Source organism: Bombina bombina, chromosome 6 (genome assembly GCF_027579735.1).
Source record: "Bombina bombina isolate aBomBom1 chromosome 6, aBomBom1.pri, whole genome shotgun sequence".
Classification (NCBI taxonomy): domain Eukaryota; kingdom Metazoa; phylum Chordata; class Amphibia; order Anura; family Bombinatoridae; genus Bombina; species Bombina bombina.
Genome location: NC_069504.1, coordinates 742,003,236 through 742,017,751, shown reverse-complemented (window position 1 = coordinate 742,017,751; position 14,516 = coordinate 742,003,236).

Sequence of the window (14,516 nt, the reverse complement as noted above, 5' to 3'; positions counted from 1 at the left end):
AAAGAGTCCCAGCAAAGCTGGCCATATAGTCCCTCCTAGGCTCCGCCCACCCCAGTCATTCTCTTTGCCGTTGCACAGGCAACATCTCCACGGAGATGGTTAAGAGTTTTTTTGGTGTTTAAATGTAGTTTTTATTCTTCTATCAAGTGTTTGTTATTTTAAAATAGTGCTGGTATGTACTATTTACTCTGAAACAGAAAAGGATGAAGATTTCTGTTTGTGAGAGGAAGATGATATTAGCAGACAGTAACTAAAATCGATTGCTGTTTCCACATAGGACTGTTGAGATGAAGTAACTTCAGTTGGGGGAAACAGTTAGCAGACTTTTCTGCTTAAGGTATGACTAGCCATATTTCTAACAAGACCATGTAATGCTGGAAGGCTGTCATTTCCCCTCATGGGGACCGGTAAGCCATTTTCTTAGTCAAACAAACAGAATAAAGGGCTTAATATGGGCTAAAAAACTGGTAGACATTTTTATGGGCTAAATCGATTGCTTTATTTGGGCATTTTATTCATATTTATGCTGACAATTCGCATTTATAAACTTGGGGAACATTTATTAAACGGCAGGCACTATGTTAGACACCTTTTCCAGTCAGGGGGCCTTCCTAGTTGTAGACTGAGCCTCATTTTCGCGCCATTACTGCGCAGTTGTTTTTTGAGAGCAGGGCATGCAGATGCATGTGTGAGGATCTGAAATTTGCTGGAAAAGCTTCTAGAAGGCGTCAATTGGTATCGTATTCCCCTCTGGGCTTGGTTGGGTCTCAGCAAAGGCTATAGCTGGGACTGTATAGGGGTTAAATTTGGGGGTTAAAGCTCTGAAATTTGGTGTGCAATACTCTTAATGCTTTAAGACACTGTGGTGAAATTTTGGTAATTTTTGAACAATTCCTTCATACTTTTTCACATATTCAGTAATAAAGTGTTTTCTGTTTAAAATTTAAAGAGACAGTAACGGTTTTGTTTTAAAACGTTTTTTGTGCTTTGTTGACAAGTTTAAGCCTGTTTAACATGTCTGTGCCTTCGGATAAGCTATGTTCTATATGTATGAAAGCCAATGTGTCTCCCCATTTAAATTTATGTGATAATTGTGCCATAGCGTCCAAACAAAGTAAGGACAGTACTGCCACAGATAATGAAATTGCCCAAGATGATTCCTCAGATGAGGGGAGTAAACATGATACTACATCATCTCCTACTGTGTCTACACCAGTTTTGCCCACACAGGAGGCCCCTAGTACATCTAGTGCGCCAATGCTTATTACCATGCAACAATTAACGGCTGTAATGGATAACTCCATAGCAAATATTTTATCCAAAATGCCTACTTATCAGAGAAAGCGCGATTGCTCTGTTTTAAACATTGAAGAGCAGGAGGGCGCTGATGATAATTGTTCTGTCATACCCTCACACCAATCTGAAGGGGCCATGAGGGAGGTTTTGTCAGATGGAGAAATTTCAGATTCAGGAAAAATTTCTCAACAAGCTGAACCTGATGTTGTGACATTTAAATTTAAATTAGAACATCTCCGCGCACTGCTTAAGGAGGTGTTATCTACTCTGGATGATTGTGACAACTTGGTCATTCCAGAGAAATTATGCAAGATGGACAAGTTCCTAGAGGTTCCGGTGCACCCCGACGCTTTTCCTATACCCAAGCGGGTGGCGGACATAGTAAATAAGGAGTGGGAAAAGCCCGGCATACCTTTTGTCCCCCCCCCCCCCTATATTTAAGAAATTATTTCCTATGGTCGACCCCAGAAAGGACTTATGGCAGACAGTCCCTAAGGTCGAGGGGGCAGTTTCTACTCTAAACAAACGCACTACTATTCCTATCGAAGATAGTTGTGTTTTCAAAGATCCTATGGATAAAAAATTGGAGGGTTTGCTTAAAAAGATTTTTGTACAGCAAGGTTACCTTCTACAACCCATTTCGTGCATTGTTCCTGTCACTACAGCAGCGTGGTTCTGGTTCGAGGAACTAGAAAACTCGCTTAGTAGAGAGACTCCATATGAGGAGGTTATGGACAGAGTTCACTCACTTAAGTTGGCTAACTCTTTTATTTTAGATGCCGCTTTGCAATTAGCTAGATTAGCGGCGAAAAATTCAGGGTTTGCTATCGTGGCGCGCAGAGCGCTTTGGCTAAAGTCTTGGTCAGAGGATGTGTCATCCAAGACAAAATTGCTTAACATCCCTTTCAAAGGTAAATCTCTATTTGGACCAGAATTGAAAGAGATTATTTCAGACATCACTGGGGGAAAGGGCCACGCCCTTCCACAAGATAGGCCTTTCAAGGCCAAAAATAAGTCTAATTTTCGTTCCTTTCGCAATTTCAGGAACGGACCGGCCTCTAATTCTGCATCCTCTAAGCAAGAGGGTAATGCCTCACAACCCAGACCAGCCTGGAAACCAATGCAAGGCTGGAACAAGGGTAAGCAGGCCAAGAAGCCTGCTGCTGCTAACAAAACAGCATGAAGGAGTAGCCCCCGATCCGGGACCGGATCTATTGGGGGGCAGACTCTCTCTCTTTGCTCAGGCTTGGGCAAGAGATGTTCAGGATCCCTGGGCGCTAGAAATAGTTTCTCAGGGTTATCTCCTGGAATTCAGGGAACTACCCCCAAGGGGAAGGTTCCACATGTCTCACTTATCCTCAAACCAAATAAAGAGACAGGCGTTCTTACATTGTGTAGAAGACCTGTTAAAGATGGGAGTGATACACCCAGTTCCAATAAAGGAACAAGGAATGGGATTTTATTCCAATCTGTTCGTAGTTCCCAAAAAAGAGGGAACTTTCAGACCAATTTTGGATTTGAAGATCCTAAACAAATTTCTCAGGGTACCATCGTTCAAGATGGAAACCATTCGAACGATTCTACCCACTATCCAGGAAAGTCAATTTATGACTACCATGGATCTAAAGGATGCGTACCTACATATTCCTATCCACAAAGAACATCATCAGTTCCTAAGGTTCGCTTTTCTGGACAAGCATTACCAGTTTGTGGCCCTGCCATTCGGGTTAGCCACTGCTCCAAGGATTTTCACAAAGGTACTAGGGTCCCTTCTAGCGGTTCTAAGACCGAGGGGCATTGCAGTAGTACCTTACTTGGACGACATTCTAATACAAGCGTCGTCCCTGTCAAAAGCAAAGGCTCATACAGACATCGTTCTGGCCTTTCTCAGATCACACGGATGGAAGGTGAACATAGAAAAAAGTTCTCTGTCTCCGTCGACAAGAGTTCCCTTCTTGGGAACAATAGATTCCTTAGAAATAAGGATTTTTCTGACAGAGGTCAGAAAGTCAAAACTTCTAAGCTCTTGTCAAGTTCTTCATTCTGTTCCTCGTCCTTCCATAGCGCAGTGCATGGAAGTAGTAGGGTTGATGGTTGCAGCAATGGACATAGTTCCTTTTGCACGAATTCATCTAAGACCATTACAACTGTGCATGCTCAAACAGTGGAATGGGGACTATACAGACTTGTCTCCAATGATTCAAGTAGATCAGAAGACCAGAGATTCACTCCGTTGGTGGCTGACCCTGGACCATCTGTCCCAGGGAATGAGCTTCCGCAGACCAGAGTGGGTCATTGTCACGACCAACGCCAGTCTAGTGGGCTGGGGCGCGGTCTGGGAATCCCTGAAAGCTCAGGGTCTATGGTCTCGGGAAGAGTCTCTTCTCCCGATAAACATTCTGGAACTGAGAGCGATATTCAATGCTCTCAGGGCTTGGCCTCAAGTAGCAAAGGCCAGATTCATAAGGTTCCAATCAGACAACATGACGACCGTTGCGTATATCAATCATCAGGGGGGAACAAGGAGTTCCCTGGCGATGAAAGAAGTGACCAAAATAATTCAATGGGCGGAGGATCACTCCTGCCACCTGTCTGCGATCCACATCCCAGTTGTGGAAAACTGGGAGGCGGATTTTCTGAGTCGTCAGACAATCCATCCGGGGGAGTGGGAACTCCATCCCGAGATCTTTGCCCAAATAACTCAATTATGGGGCATTCCAGACATGGATCTGATGGCGTCTCGTCAGAACTTCAAGGTTCCTTGCTACGGGTCCAGATCCAGGGATCCCAAGGTGACTCTAGTAGATGCACTAGTAGCACCTTGGACCTTCAACCTAGCTTATGTATTTCCACCGTTTCCTCTCATTCCCAGGCTGGTAGCCAGGATCAATCAGGAGAGGGCCTCGGTGATCTTGATAGCTCCTGCGTGGCCACGCAGGACTTGGTATGCAGACCTGGTGAATATGTCATCGGTTCCACCATGGAAGCTACCTTTGAGACAGGACCTTCTTGTTCAGGGTCCATTCGAACATCCAAATCTGGTCTCCCTCCAGCTGACGGCTTGGAGATTGAACGCTTGATTCTATCGAAGCGTGGGTTTTCAGATTCTGTGATAGATACTCTGGTTCAGGCCAGAAAACCGGTAACTAGAAAGATTTACCATAAAATATGGAAAAGATATATCTGTTGGTGTGAATCCAAGGGATTCCCATGGAATAAGATAAAGATTCCTAAGATTCTCTCCTTTCTACAAGAAGGTTTGGAGAAAGGATTATCTGCAAGTTCTCTAAAGGGACAGATCTCTGCTTTATCTGTCTTACTACACAAAAGACTGGCAGCTGTGCCAGATGTTCAAGCATTTGTTCAGGCTCTGGTTAGGATCAAGCCTGTTTACAGACCTTTGACTCCTCCCTGGAGTCTAAATCTAGTTCTTTCAGTTCTTCAAGGGGTTCCGTTTGAACCTTTACATTCCATAGATATTAAGTTACTATCTTGGAAAGTTTTGTTTTTTGGTTGCAATTTCTTCTGCTAGAAGAGTTTCAGAGTTATCTGCTCTGCGGTGTTCTCCGCCCTATCTGGTGTTCCATGCAGATAAGGTGGTTTTGCGTACTAAGCCTGGTTTTCTTCCTAAGGTTGTTTCTAACAAAAATATTAACCAGGAGATAGTTGTACCTTCTTTATGTCCGAATCCAGTTTCAAAGAAGGAACGTTTGTTACACAATTTGGACGTAGTCCGTGCTCTAAAATTCTATTTAGAGGCTACAAAAGATTTCAGACAAACATCTTCCTTGTTTGTTGTTTATTCTGGTAAAAGGAGAGGTCAAAAAAGCGACTTCTACCTCTCTTTCCTTTTGGCTTAAAAGCATCATCCGATTGGCTTATGAGACTGCCGGACGGCAGCCTCCTGAAAGAATCACAGCTCACTCCACTAGGGCTGTGGCTTCCACATGGGCCTTCAAGAACGAGGCTTCTGTTGACCAGATTTGTAAGGCAGCGACTTGGTCTTCACTGCACACTTTTGCCAAATTTTAAAAATTTTATACTTTTGCTTCTTCGGAGGCTATTTTTGGGAGAAAGGTTTTGCAAGCCGTGGTGCCTTCCATTTAGGTAACCTGATTTGCTCCCTCCCTTCATCCGTGTCCTAAAGCTTTGGTATTGGTTCCCACAAGTAAGGATGACGCCATGGACCGGACACACCAATGTTGGAGAAAACAGAATTTATGCTTACCTGATAAATTACTTTCTCCAACGGTGTGTCCGGCCCACGGCCCGCCCTGGTTTTTTAATCAGGTCTGATGAATTATTTTCTCTAACTACAGTCACCACGGTACCATATGGTTTCTCCTATATATATTTCCTCCTGTCCGTCGGTCGAATGACTGGGGTGGGCGGAGCCTAGGAGGGACTATATGGCCAGCTTTGCTGGGACTCTTTGCCATTTCCTGTTGGGGAAGAGATATCCCACAAGTAAGGATGACGCCGTGGACCGGACACACCGTTGGAGAAAGTAATTTATCAGGTAAGCATAAATTCTGTTTTTCTTCATAAACGGAAAGAGTCCACAGCTGCATTCATTACTTTTGGGAATTCAGAACCTGACCACCAGGAGGAGGCAAAGACATCCCAGCCAAAGGCTTAAATACCTCTCCCACTTCCCCCATCCCCCAGTCATTCTTTGACTTTCATCCCAGGAGGTTGGAAGAGAAGTGTCAGAAGTTTTCGATAGTCTCTTATGGATGGTATGGGACTGGAGTTTTAAGTAGTCCTGTCAGCCTCTCAGTGAGAGCATGGATGAAAGTTAGAGTCGGAAGGGGGGATTTTAATCATGTTTGTTATATGATTCTGCTAATGTGTAGTGATACTTAGGCTCATGGCTAATTCGGAACATAACGGCCTTTTGAAAGTGACGTGGCCTTTACAGTCGGGCAAGCTACACAGTACACCTTGTGACCGGGCATGGTCACATTCTGGCTCTCCATTTCCGCATTCCTGACCGTGTGGCGACGGAGAAATTCTGGTTCGCTGGTGTCTGGTTCATAGGAGGTGGTGAGTGCCCCAGCCATAGGGGATGTAAGGTGCCGGTTACATTTTTCTTATTGGTCCATTTTTTTTTATCAATATCCCAGTTATGGAGGATTCTGATTTTTTGGAGACGGATGTCTCTGATTCTGATTCTACTTCTTGCGAAGAGTATGAATTGGTCCGGGTGATACATGCCCATCAGTTATCTTCTGAATGCCGTTTTAGAGTGCTCCGTTCCTCGGGATTGGGGAACCAGGGGCCCGCTGAGCCTCTGGGGATTCTGTTTCCCGCAAGGTGAGTTCCCTACAACCAACTCTTACTACGCATGCAGGTAACCCAAACGCGGCTTATCCTTCACTGGAGGGTGGCTTGTTTCCTCTGGAGGTTACGACACGGTTCCACATGGCCATATCCTTGGCGCTGGCGCATTTACATCTCTCAGAGTGTGTTTACGGTATTGTCCGTGTTCAGTTAACCAGGGCTCGTCAGGCGTGGGATCTTCTGTTCCAGTTCAGCCCTCTGGGGTAGCGACTGTCCCTGAGGCTTCAGGGAGTCAACCTTCGGGGCCAGGGTCATCTTTTGCCCCGGCGGAGGTAAGTTTTGCTTTTCATTATAGACTGGCACACCTTCGTGTTCTACTGAGGCACATTTTGGCGCTGCTGGAGGATCCCATTCTTAATGGGGTGTTGGACCCTAAGTCTTCCGCTGCAAATGGTATGCATGATTAGACATAAGGGGATGAAGTAATCTTCTTATAGTCTGTTTATTGAGTATCTTTCCAGTTCTGAGCTTGGAAGATTCGGATTCCTGTTGGGCTGGTCTTGCTGGTGTGTCCGTTCTTCCTGGGCGATAACCTACGGGTTGCCTTATCTTTTATTTTATATCCGATTAGGATGGATATTATTTAGTTTAAAGCTCATGTTTGTTATGATATTCCCTTTGGGAATTTTTCTTCTCTGGAATCAATACTCATGATTTTGTGGTCGCACTGTGTACTTCTACGGAAGTTTGTTCATGGGGACGTGTTGGTCTTCTGTTTGTCTGTTGTTTATCTCTCCCTCTTAGAGGGTGACTTGTGTGGCCTTGTCAGTGCTGGGGGGCCTTGGTTTTAGGCTGGTCCTGACTGGGTACAATCCCTTCTGTCCTTAAGGCACGTGGTGCCTGCTATGCCTGACTGGTCCGGTTAGGGCGCAGAGTCCCACTATTATTTGTTTTTCTTTGCAAGTTTCAGCTAGCATTCCGAGAGGACTTGATGGTCCGTGGTTTGCCTAGGGGCATGGGGGATTGTGCCTCATTAGCCTTTCAATCTAGTTGGCCGGGACTCAGTTGAGATCCGCTACAACATACTCTATTGGTTCCGATTCTGCGGGATCTAGTTTGTTCCCTTCCCATAGTGGGTTGGAAGTTGAAGTATTTAGGTCTTGCCTTTCAAGGTTCCTTGGGATTGTCTTTTAAGGACTTGTTCCTTCTTGAGGTCTCTTCCTTCGGGTAGAAACTGGCTGGATGCCGTCTGTTTTTTTCTTAGCGTTTTTTTGCCGTTTAAGTTAGGAAGTTGAGAGCCGTGCGGCTCTTTTTTGCCTCCGGGAGCTCGTCATTTCCATATTAGGGTTGATAGACGGTTGTCTCCTACTTTCTAAGCTTTGCTTAGGGGATTTTTCCACAAGGGTTCGGGATGCTTTACATTCTTCTTCTTTGTGTATGGTCCTCTGGAAGGATACTCTTAGAGGGTTATGGCCTAGTCTCTTACGCTCTCTCTTCGGGTGATCTCTGTCCTCGTAATTATTCCCTTAGTCTTGGACTTCGTGTGTGGGGTCCTTGGTGCCTTTGGGCTCTGGAGTAGTTGTGTGACTACAGCCTAGAACCTTGTTGGTGGGGAGTTGACCTTCTGTTATAGGTGTTCTCTTCCCTTTGGGCTGGGAATTTATGAGTGAGTCCTGTACCCGTTTCTCCGGGATAGCCTGGCTCTCAATCCTGTGATGTCTGATTTTTCAGACAGGGTATCTGTTTCCTGGGGGTGTCGTTTGTTTTAAGACGACTCTGGGTCTCGGGTCCAGGGTTCTTGTATCGGATCCTTATTGGATGTCTGGAGACTTATGATCCTGTAGACTGGTTCGGGATGACCCAGTTTTTCAATGGGGGCTATTTTGTCCTTGGATGAAGTGCGCTCCCTTTTTTACAAGGAGTTTTTTCTCTGTTGTATTCTCAGTTGTGTCCGGATGATTCTATATTTGGTCTTAGTCTACAGCCTCTCAAGTCTCTGTGGGCATGTGTGCTGTTCCTTATCTGTGCCCTTCCCTTTGGGTGGGTAGTTTGACTTCTTCGGAAGTGGGGGTCCCTCCCTCTGGAGGGTTGTTGTCCTGTCGTGTGTGCAGGAGGAGGTGGGCCTTGTTAGCGCTCGACTCGAGTTAGTGGCAGTCTCATAATCTGAAGGTCGTGAGTTCAGGCCTCTCTCAAGGCACTTGTTCTCGGAGCAAGTGTCTTTTATTTATGTAGCGGCAGCAGTCTGCTGCTTTGTGGCTTGTTCGACCCACTGTTTGGAGAGTAAATTCTCGGTGTCGAGACTGTCAAAGTAAGTTGTGCCAGGCCTGCCTAAGGATCTATTTTGCACTTTTCTCTTTACCACATCCTAGGGGGTTTCTTTGGAAGTGCTTTATATTTGGAGGGGCGAATGGGTTGACTCCCGAGCTGTGTTGGGGTGGGGGTTTCCCCTCGATTCTTCCACTCCCTGGGGGACTTCTGGTTGGGGTCATTTTGGGTCCCCTGTCTATCAGACATGTCTGTCGCTTGGGCTGGTCCGGTGTCTGGAGCAGGTTTTGAGATCTGTTGCTCTGCTAATTCGTCCTCGAGTCGTTCAAGGTTTGGTGAGCCTTCCTTTGGGGACTCTGCTTCTTTTCCACGTGCTGGCTGTTGTGGTCTAGTGATTAACAAGCCCGGTTTGAAAACTCATGGTATAGAGTTCGAACCCAGTCATGGGCCTTTGTGCGCTTTTCTCTATTCATTATCAAAGGAGAAAAAAAAACAAATCTTTTAAGATCGTGTGGAAAAGATTGGCGGCGTCCTCTGGTGGCTGGATGCCTAGCAAGCTGTAGGTTTGGGTTTGAATCTATCCTCAACTGCTTCCACTCGCTTTGCAAGTATTCAAATTTCTGGTGTCATCTTGGATGACTCTTCAGGTGTTGCCGTCAGGTGTTTACCTTCTGAGCTTGTTGCGCGAGTTTTACGGTTTCAGAATATTTAGATATTCTGAGCTGTCTTTACAGTTTCTGGGGTCCTTTGTCTTCAGTTACCTTCTAGGGTGCGGATGCACTTTGTTTACGAGAGGATTCTCTTTTGTGTTTCAGTCTCTGGGTATTGATCCCGGGGATTCTGTGCAAACTGGGGTCTGAGCGTTGCCTCCCTTGTTCTGCGAGACCGGTTGCGTTTCTGTTGGCTTGGCCCTGGTTTCTCTGGGTTTTTCACCTTGTGTCCTTGGGGCTTGTTTGGGCCCTGTTTATGGTCTTCATTTGTGCCCTAATTATGCTTCTCTGGAATCCATTATTGGATGTCTGCTCCGTGTCCTTTCCCCTTTTTGGGGAATTCGGTTGTTTCATCCCTTCTCTAGTAAGGGGTGTGTTTTAGGAGACCGACTACCGGTTGACAGTGTCTCTTGGAGGCTTGTTGGCTCAGTTGAATCGAGTACCTGCGGTCTCTAGCAAGGCTTTTGGACTATCTGCTGGTCAGTGTCCTTGGGCCTTTTTCCTTTTTTTCAAAGTTTTTTTTCTCTGCTTCGAACGAAGCTGGGTTTTGTGGAGTAGGGTTTTTTTAGGCTTGGTGCCCTCAGAATGGGCCGCCTTTTCTACCCTCCCGTTTTAGCATTCAGTGTCCTCTATAGCTTGGGTATTGTTTTCCCAAAAGTAATGAATGCAGCTGTGGACTTTTTCCATTTATGAAGAAAAACTTAAATTATGCTTACCTGATGTGAGTCCACAGCTAATAATCTTTCGGGGGGAGGGGGTGTCTGTTATTTTTGTTCTTCTGGCACCTTTTCACCTTACTCAAGGATCTATGAGCCCTGATCTCATCAATGTAACATAATAAAGCTAGTGGTTGCTGCCACTTGATCATTATTACTATGATGGTCAATTGATATGTAAAAGGTCATGAAATATTTTATTTAAATGGTGGGCTCCCTCTTTCAAATGAGTTTTATATGCAATTGTGATCATGTGACTCTTCATTACAAAGAGAGTCACTTGTCATTTATCCCCGGACCTGGCATTGGCAAACTACAGCATAGCATGCACAGTACATTTACATGGGGAGCGAACAGTCTGCAAGACCTAGAGTTGCTTGCAAAGGACCTGACTGTGGTTACTACAGTTACAGCACACTGTTTAGGAGAGAAATGACAGCCTTAAATGTGAAGCAGCAATGACTAGCAGACCCAGCACTGCTGTTTCTTACACCTTGCACAAAGTTCCTTGGGTTAAAGTTTGCATGCAGGGGAAACTGAGAGGGAAGCAGACTGTTAGGGCCAGCAAGCAGACATTCCTGTCATCCCTCCCCCTACAAGATCCCTCCCTTGATACATAGACTTAGGTAAGAAAGGAGCAGTGGTGCGAGGTACCCAGTGGTCTTATCTATGGTCTTTTATATGGGGTTGCAGGTCCATGGGCTTTATCTGAGCTCAGATATGGGTATGAGGTTGCAGGGCAATCAGTCTGTTAAGAGACTTGACTCTTATGCAGGTTCCAGGGTCTGGCATTTGTATGAATTGGGTACGTGATTGCTGAGGCCAGTGATCTGTTATGAGTTTTGATATGGGTATTGGGATCAAAGGCCAGGGATTGGATCTGAGGTCTATGTGAATGGATGGACTCAGGAGTCTAATTTTAGGTCTAAATTGGGTATATGGAAGCAGCATGAGGGGTCTAGGGTTATGATATGAGATTGATTTTAGTGTGGGTTTACAGGTCCAGGTGTTTTACTTAGTTTGATGTGGTTATAAGGCTGCGGTTCCATGGGTCTGATTTGAGATCTGATTTTGGTATTGTTATGTAGAGTCATGTATCTGATCTGAATTTTGATTTGTCTACAAGGGTGAAAGACCATGGGTCTGATTTTGGTTATGGATTTGCAAGGCTACAGTTTGATCTGAAGTCTCATTTGGGTAAAGATTTGCAGTGCTTAGCCTGCAGCCTCATACTCAAATCAGACCTAAGTTGTCTTATCTAATGTGTATATGAGGTTACAGGATTAGAAGATTTGAAAGGTCATGGGTCTAATCTGAGGCTATATGTGAGCATGGGGCTGCAGTTTCAGGAGTATGATTTGTGATCTGATTTTGGCAGTGGCAGGGCCATCAGTCTTATCTATGTGGCTTCCAGTTTATGTGTCTCAAGTTATGTCCGATTTGGTTATGGTGTTGAAGACCCAGAGTTATGATCTGGGGTCTGATTTGGATATTTGGTTCCAGGGTTAGGGTTTGATATAAGGTCTGATGATTCTCTGAGGCTGCAGATTTCAAGTGTATGATCTGATGTGTGTTTCAGGTATGGAATAATAGTGTAGAGAATGTTATATGAGGTCTGATTTGGGTATGAGGTTGCAGGGCCAAGGATCTGAGTTGAGGTATCATTTGAGTATGGGATGGTATACTGCAATTCAAATCTGAGATTTGAAATAGATATGGGGATTCAGGGTTCAAGGTCTGTTATCTGACATGGGTATGGGACTGCAGGATGAGTGGTATAATCTTAAGTCTGATTTGGGTATGGAGAAGCAGGGCAGGTGTTTGTATATATAGTCTGTTTTGGGTATTGGGATTTAAGTCTATTGGTCTTATCTGAGGTCTTATATGGATATGAGTTCCCATAGTTATGTGTCTGATTTGGTATGGTGTGCAGGACCCAGGGTCCAACCTGTGGTCTGTATTAGGTACGTGGTTGTAAGATAAGAGTTTTGATATGGGTAGGGTCAAATGTCATGAAATCTGATCTGAAATGTGATATGAGAATGTGGTTAAAGGGAATGGAGCTGATATCTGAATAAGATCTGAGGTTCAGGGGTAAGATCTGAGGCAATAATTGATGTGGTTATAAGCCTGCATGTTCATGGATCTAATCTGATTTGAGTATCATTTTGTAGAGCCATTAGTCTGATCTGAGGTCTAAGTTGGGTCTTATTAAGTTGGGTCTTGTAAGTCTTATTAGTGTATGGGGCTACAGGATTAAGGGTCTGATCTTAGAACTCATGATTTGAGGTCTGATTTGGGTGTGGGGTTGCAGGGCCAAAAAACTTGTCTGAGCTCTGATTTGGGTGCACGGTTGCAGCACCAAATCTGAGATCTGGTTTATGGAGTTAAGTGACCAGTATTCAGATCATCTCTGGTCTGCTTTAGTTATCAGATTCCAGGGTTACAATGTTTCTATGGGGCTGCAGGTTCTGATCTGATGTTTGGGTTGGGTATGGAACTGCAGTATAAGGGGGATTATCTGAGGTCTGATTTAGGTATGACAGTACAGGGTCAGGTTTCTGATTTTTGGTCTGATTTGGGTATGGGGTTGAATGACTATGATTCAAATCGGAGATCTTATTTTTGTATGGCGTTGTTTAATTCAAGATTTGATCTGAGGTCTAATGGGGCTGGGTTCAGATGTACTGCCTCATGTCTGAATTAAGTATGGGAAAGCAGGGCCCGACGTATTATCTATGGTTTGTTTTGGATATTGGTCTACAAATTAGTCTCATTTGTGTATAATGTTGCAAATCTCAGGGTCTTATCCGTGGTCTGAATTGGGTACACAGTTACAGGGCCAGGGGTCTGATCAGCGGTCTGATTTTAAGATGGAAATATATAACTTAAATTTAGATCTGAGGTCTGATTTAAGAATGGGTTTGCATGGTTCAAGGTGTGATGTGGGTATGTGATTACAGGATCAAAGATCTTATTTAACTATAAGGTCAAATAAAGTTTTATCTGATGTGTGTATGGGGCTACAGGTCCAGAAGTATGATCTGTGATCTTATTTGGGTACGGAGTCGCAGGGTTAAGGGTCTGATCTGATGTTTGGGTTGGGTATGGAACTGCAGTATAAGGTTGTTTATCTAAGGTCTGATTTAGGTATGACAGTACAGGGTCAGGTTTCTGATTTTTGGTCTGATTTGGGTATGGGGTTGAATGACTATGATTCAAATTGGAGATATTTTTTTGTATGGCTTTGTGTAATTCAAGATTTGATATGAGGTCTAATGGAACTGGGTTTAGATATACTGCCTCATGTCTGATTTAAGTATGGGAAAGCAGCACCAGACGTATTATCTATAGTTTGTTTTGGGTATCTGTCTACAAATTACCCACATTATACATAGATGAGACTATGAGATTACAGGATCAAAGGTCTTATTTTACTATAGGGTTGTAGAATCTGCTAACTTTTTAGTTACTATTTCCACACTAATATTACCTTTAGCTTAGGAAATCAGGACGCTGCTTGATGAAATTATTTCTTTTATTATACAGAAAATAAGTATTTACATAGAAACAAGTTGCTAACTAATGTAAGGGAAGGAAAGGGAAGTTGGAAAAGGGGAGAGGGAGAGATGGAAGGGGAGAGGTGAGTGAGAAGAGGGAGCTTAGCCTACAATGGCAACTAACTTATATAGTCATTCATTCTCTCACATAGCCCAGCCCAGCCCACACTCTATAAATTCTTCAGAGACCAGATGACATCATTAGATCAGGGGGGTAGAATGTGACGTCCTTAGGCTATTGGTGATAGGAACTGAGATAAAATCAGGGCCTTGCAGTTTATGACACCACCTGTGAGTTGCTGTTTGTAAGGGTTGTAAAATGTGTTTGTGAATTATTTTCTTCTTTTGAGGCATTGTTTTGATAGAGAGTTTGCTCAGATCTCCAACTGTTTTTTTTTTCCCAAACTTGTCTTGTCACCTCTGAACTGAAAGAAGCTGTTAACTGTAGGTCAGAATCACCAATGCTGTTCTTAATCTGCATTTAACCCTTTAAGTCCTTGATGTTGTAGACACAAATGTCCCTTAGCCTTTGAATATCCATTAATGTCCATGGAAATAACAGTCTGATATTAAAGTTAGGTGTGTTCATAAAATACAACATTCCCCTCTTTGATCATTAAATCACTTATGATCATAACATTGTACTGCTCGCTTTATAGTTTCTTCTGTGAGTGGGGCAACCTGAA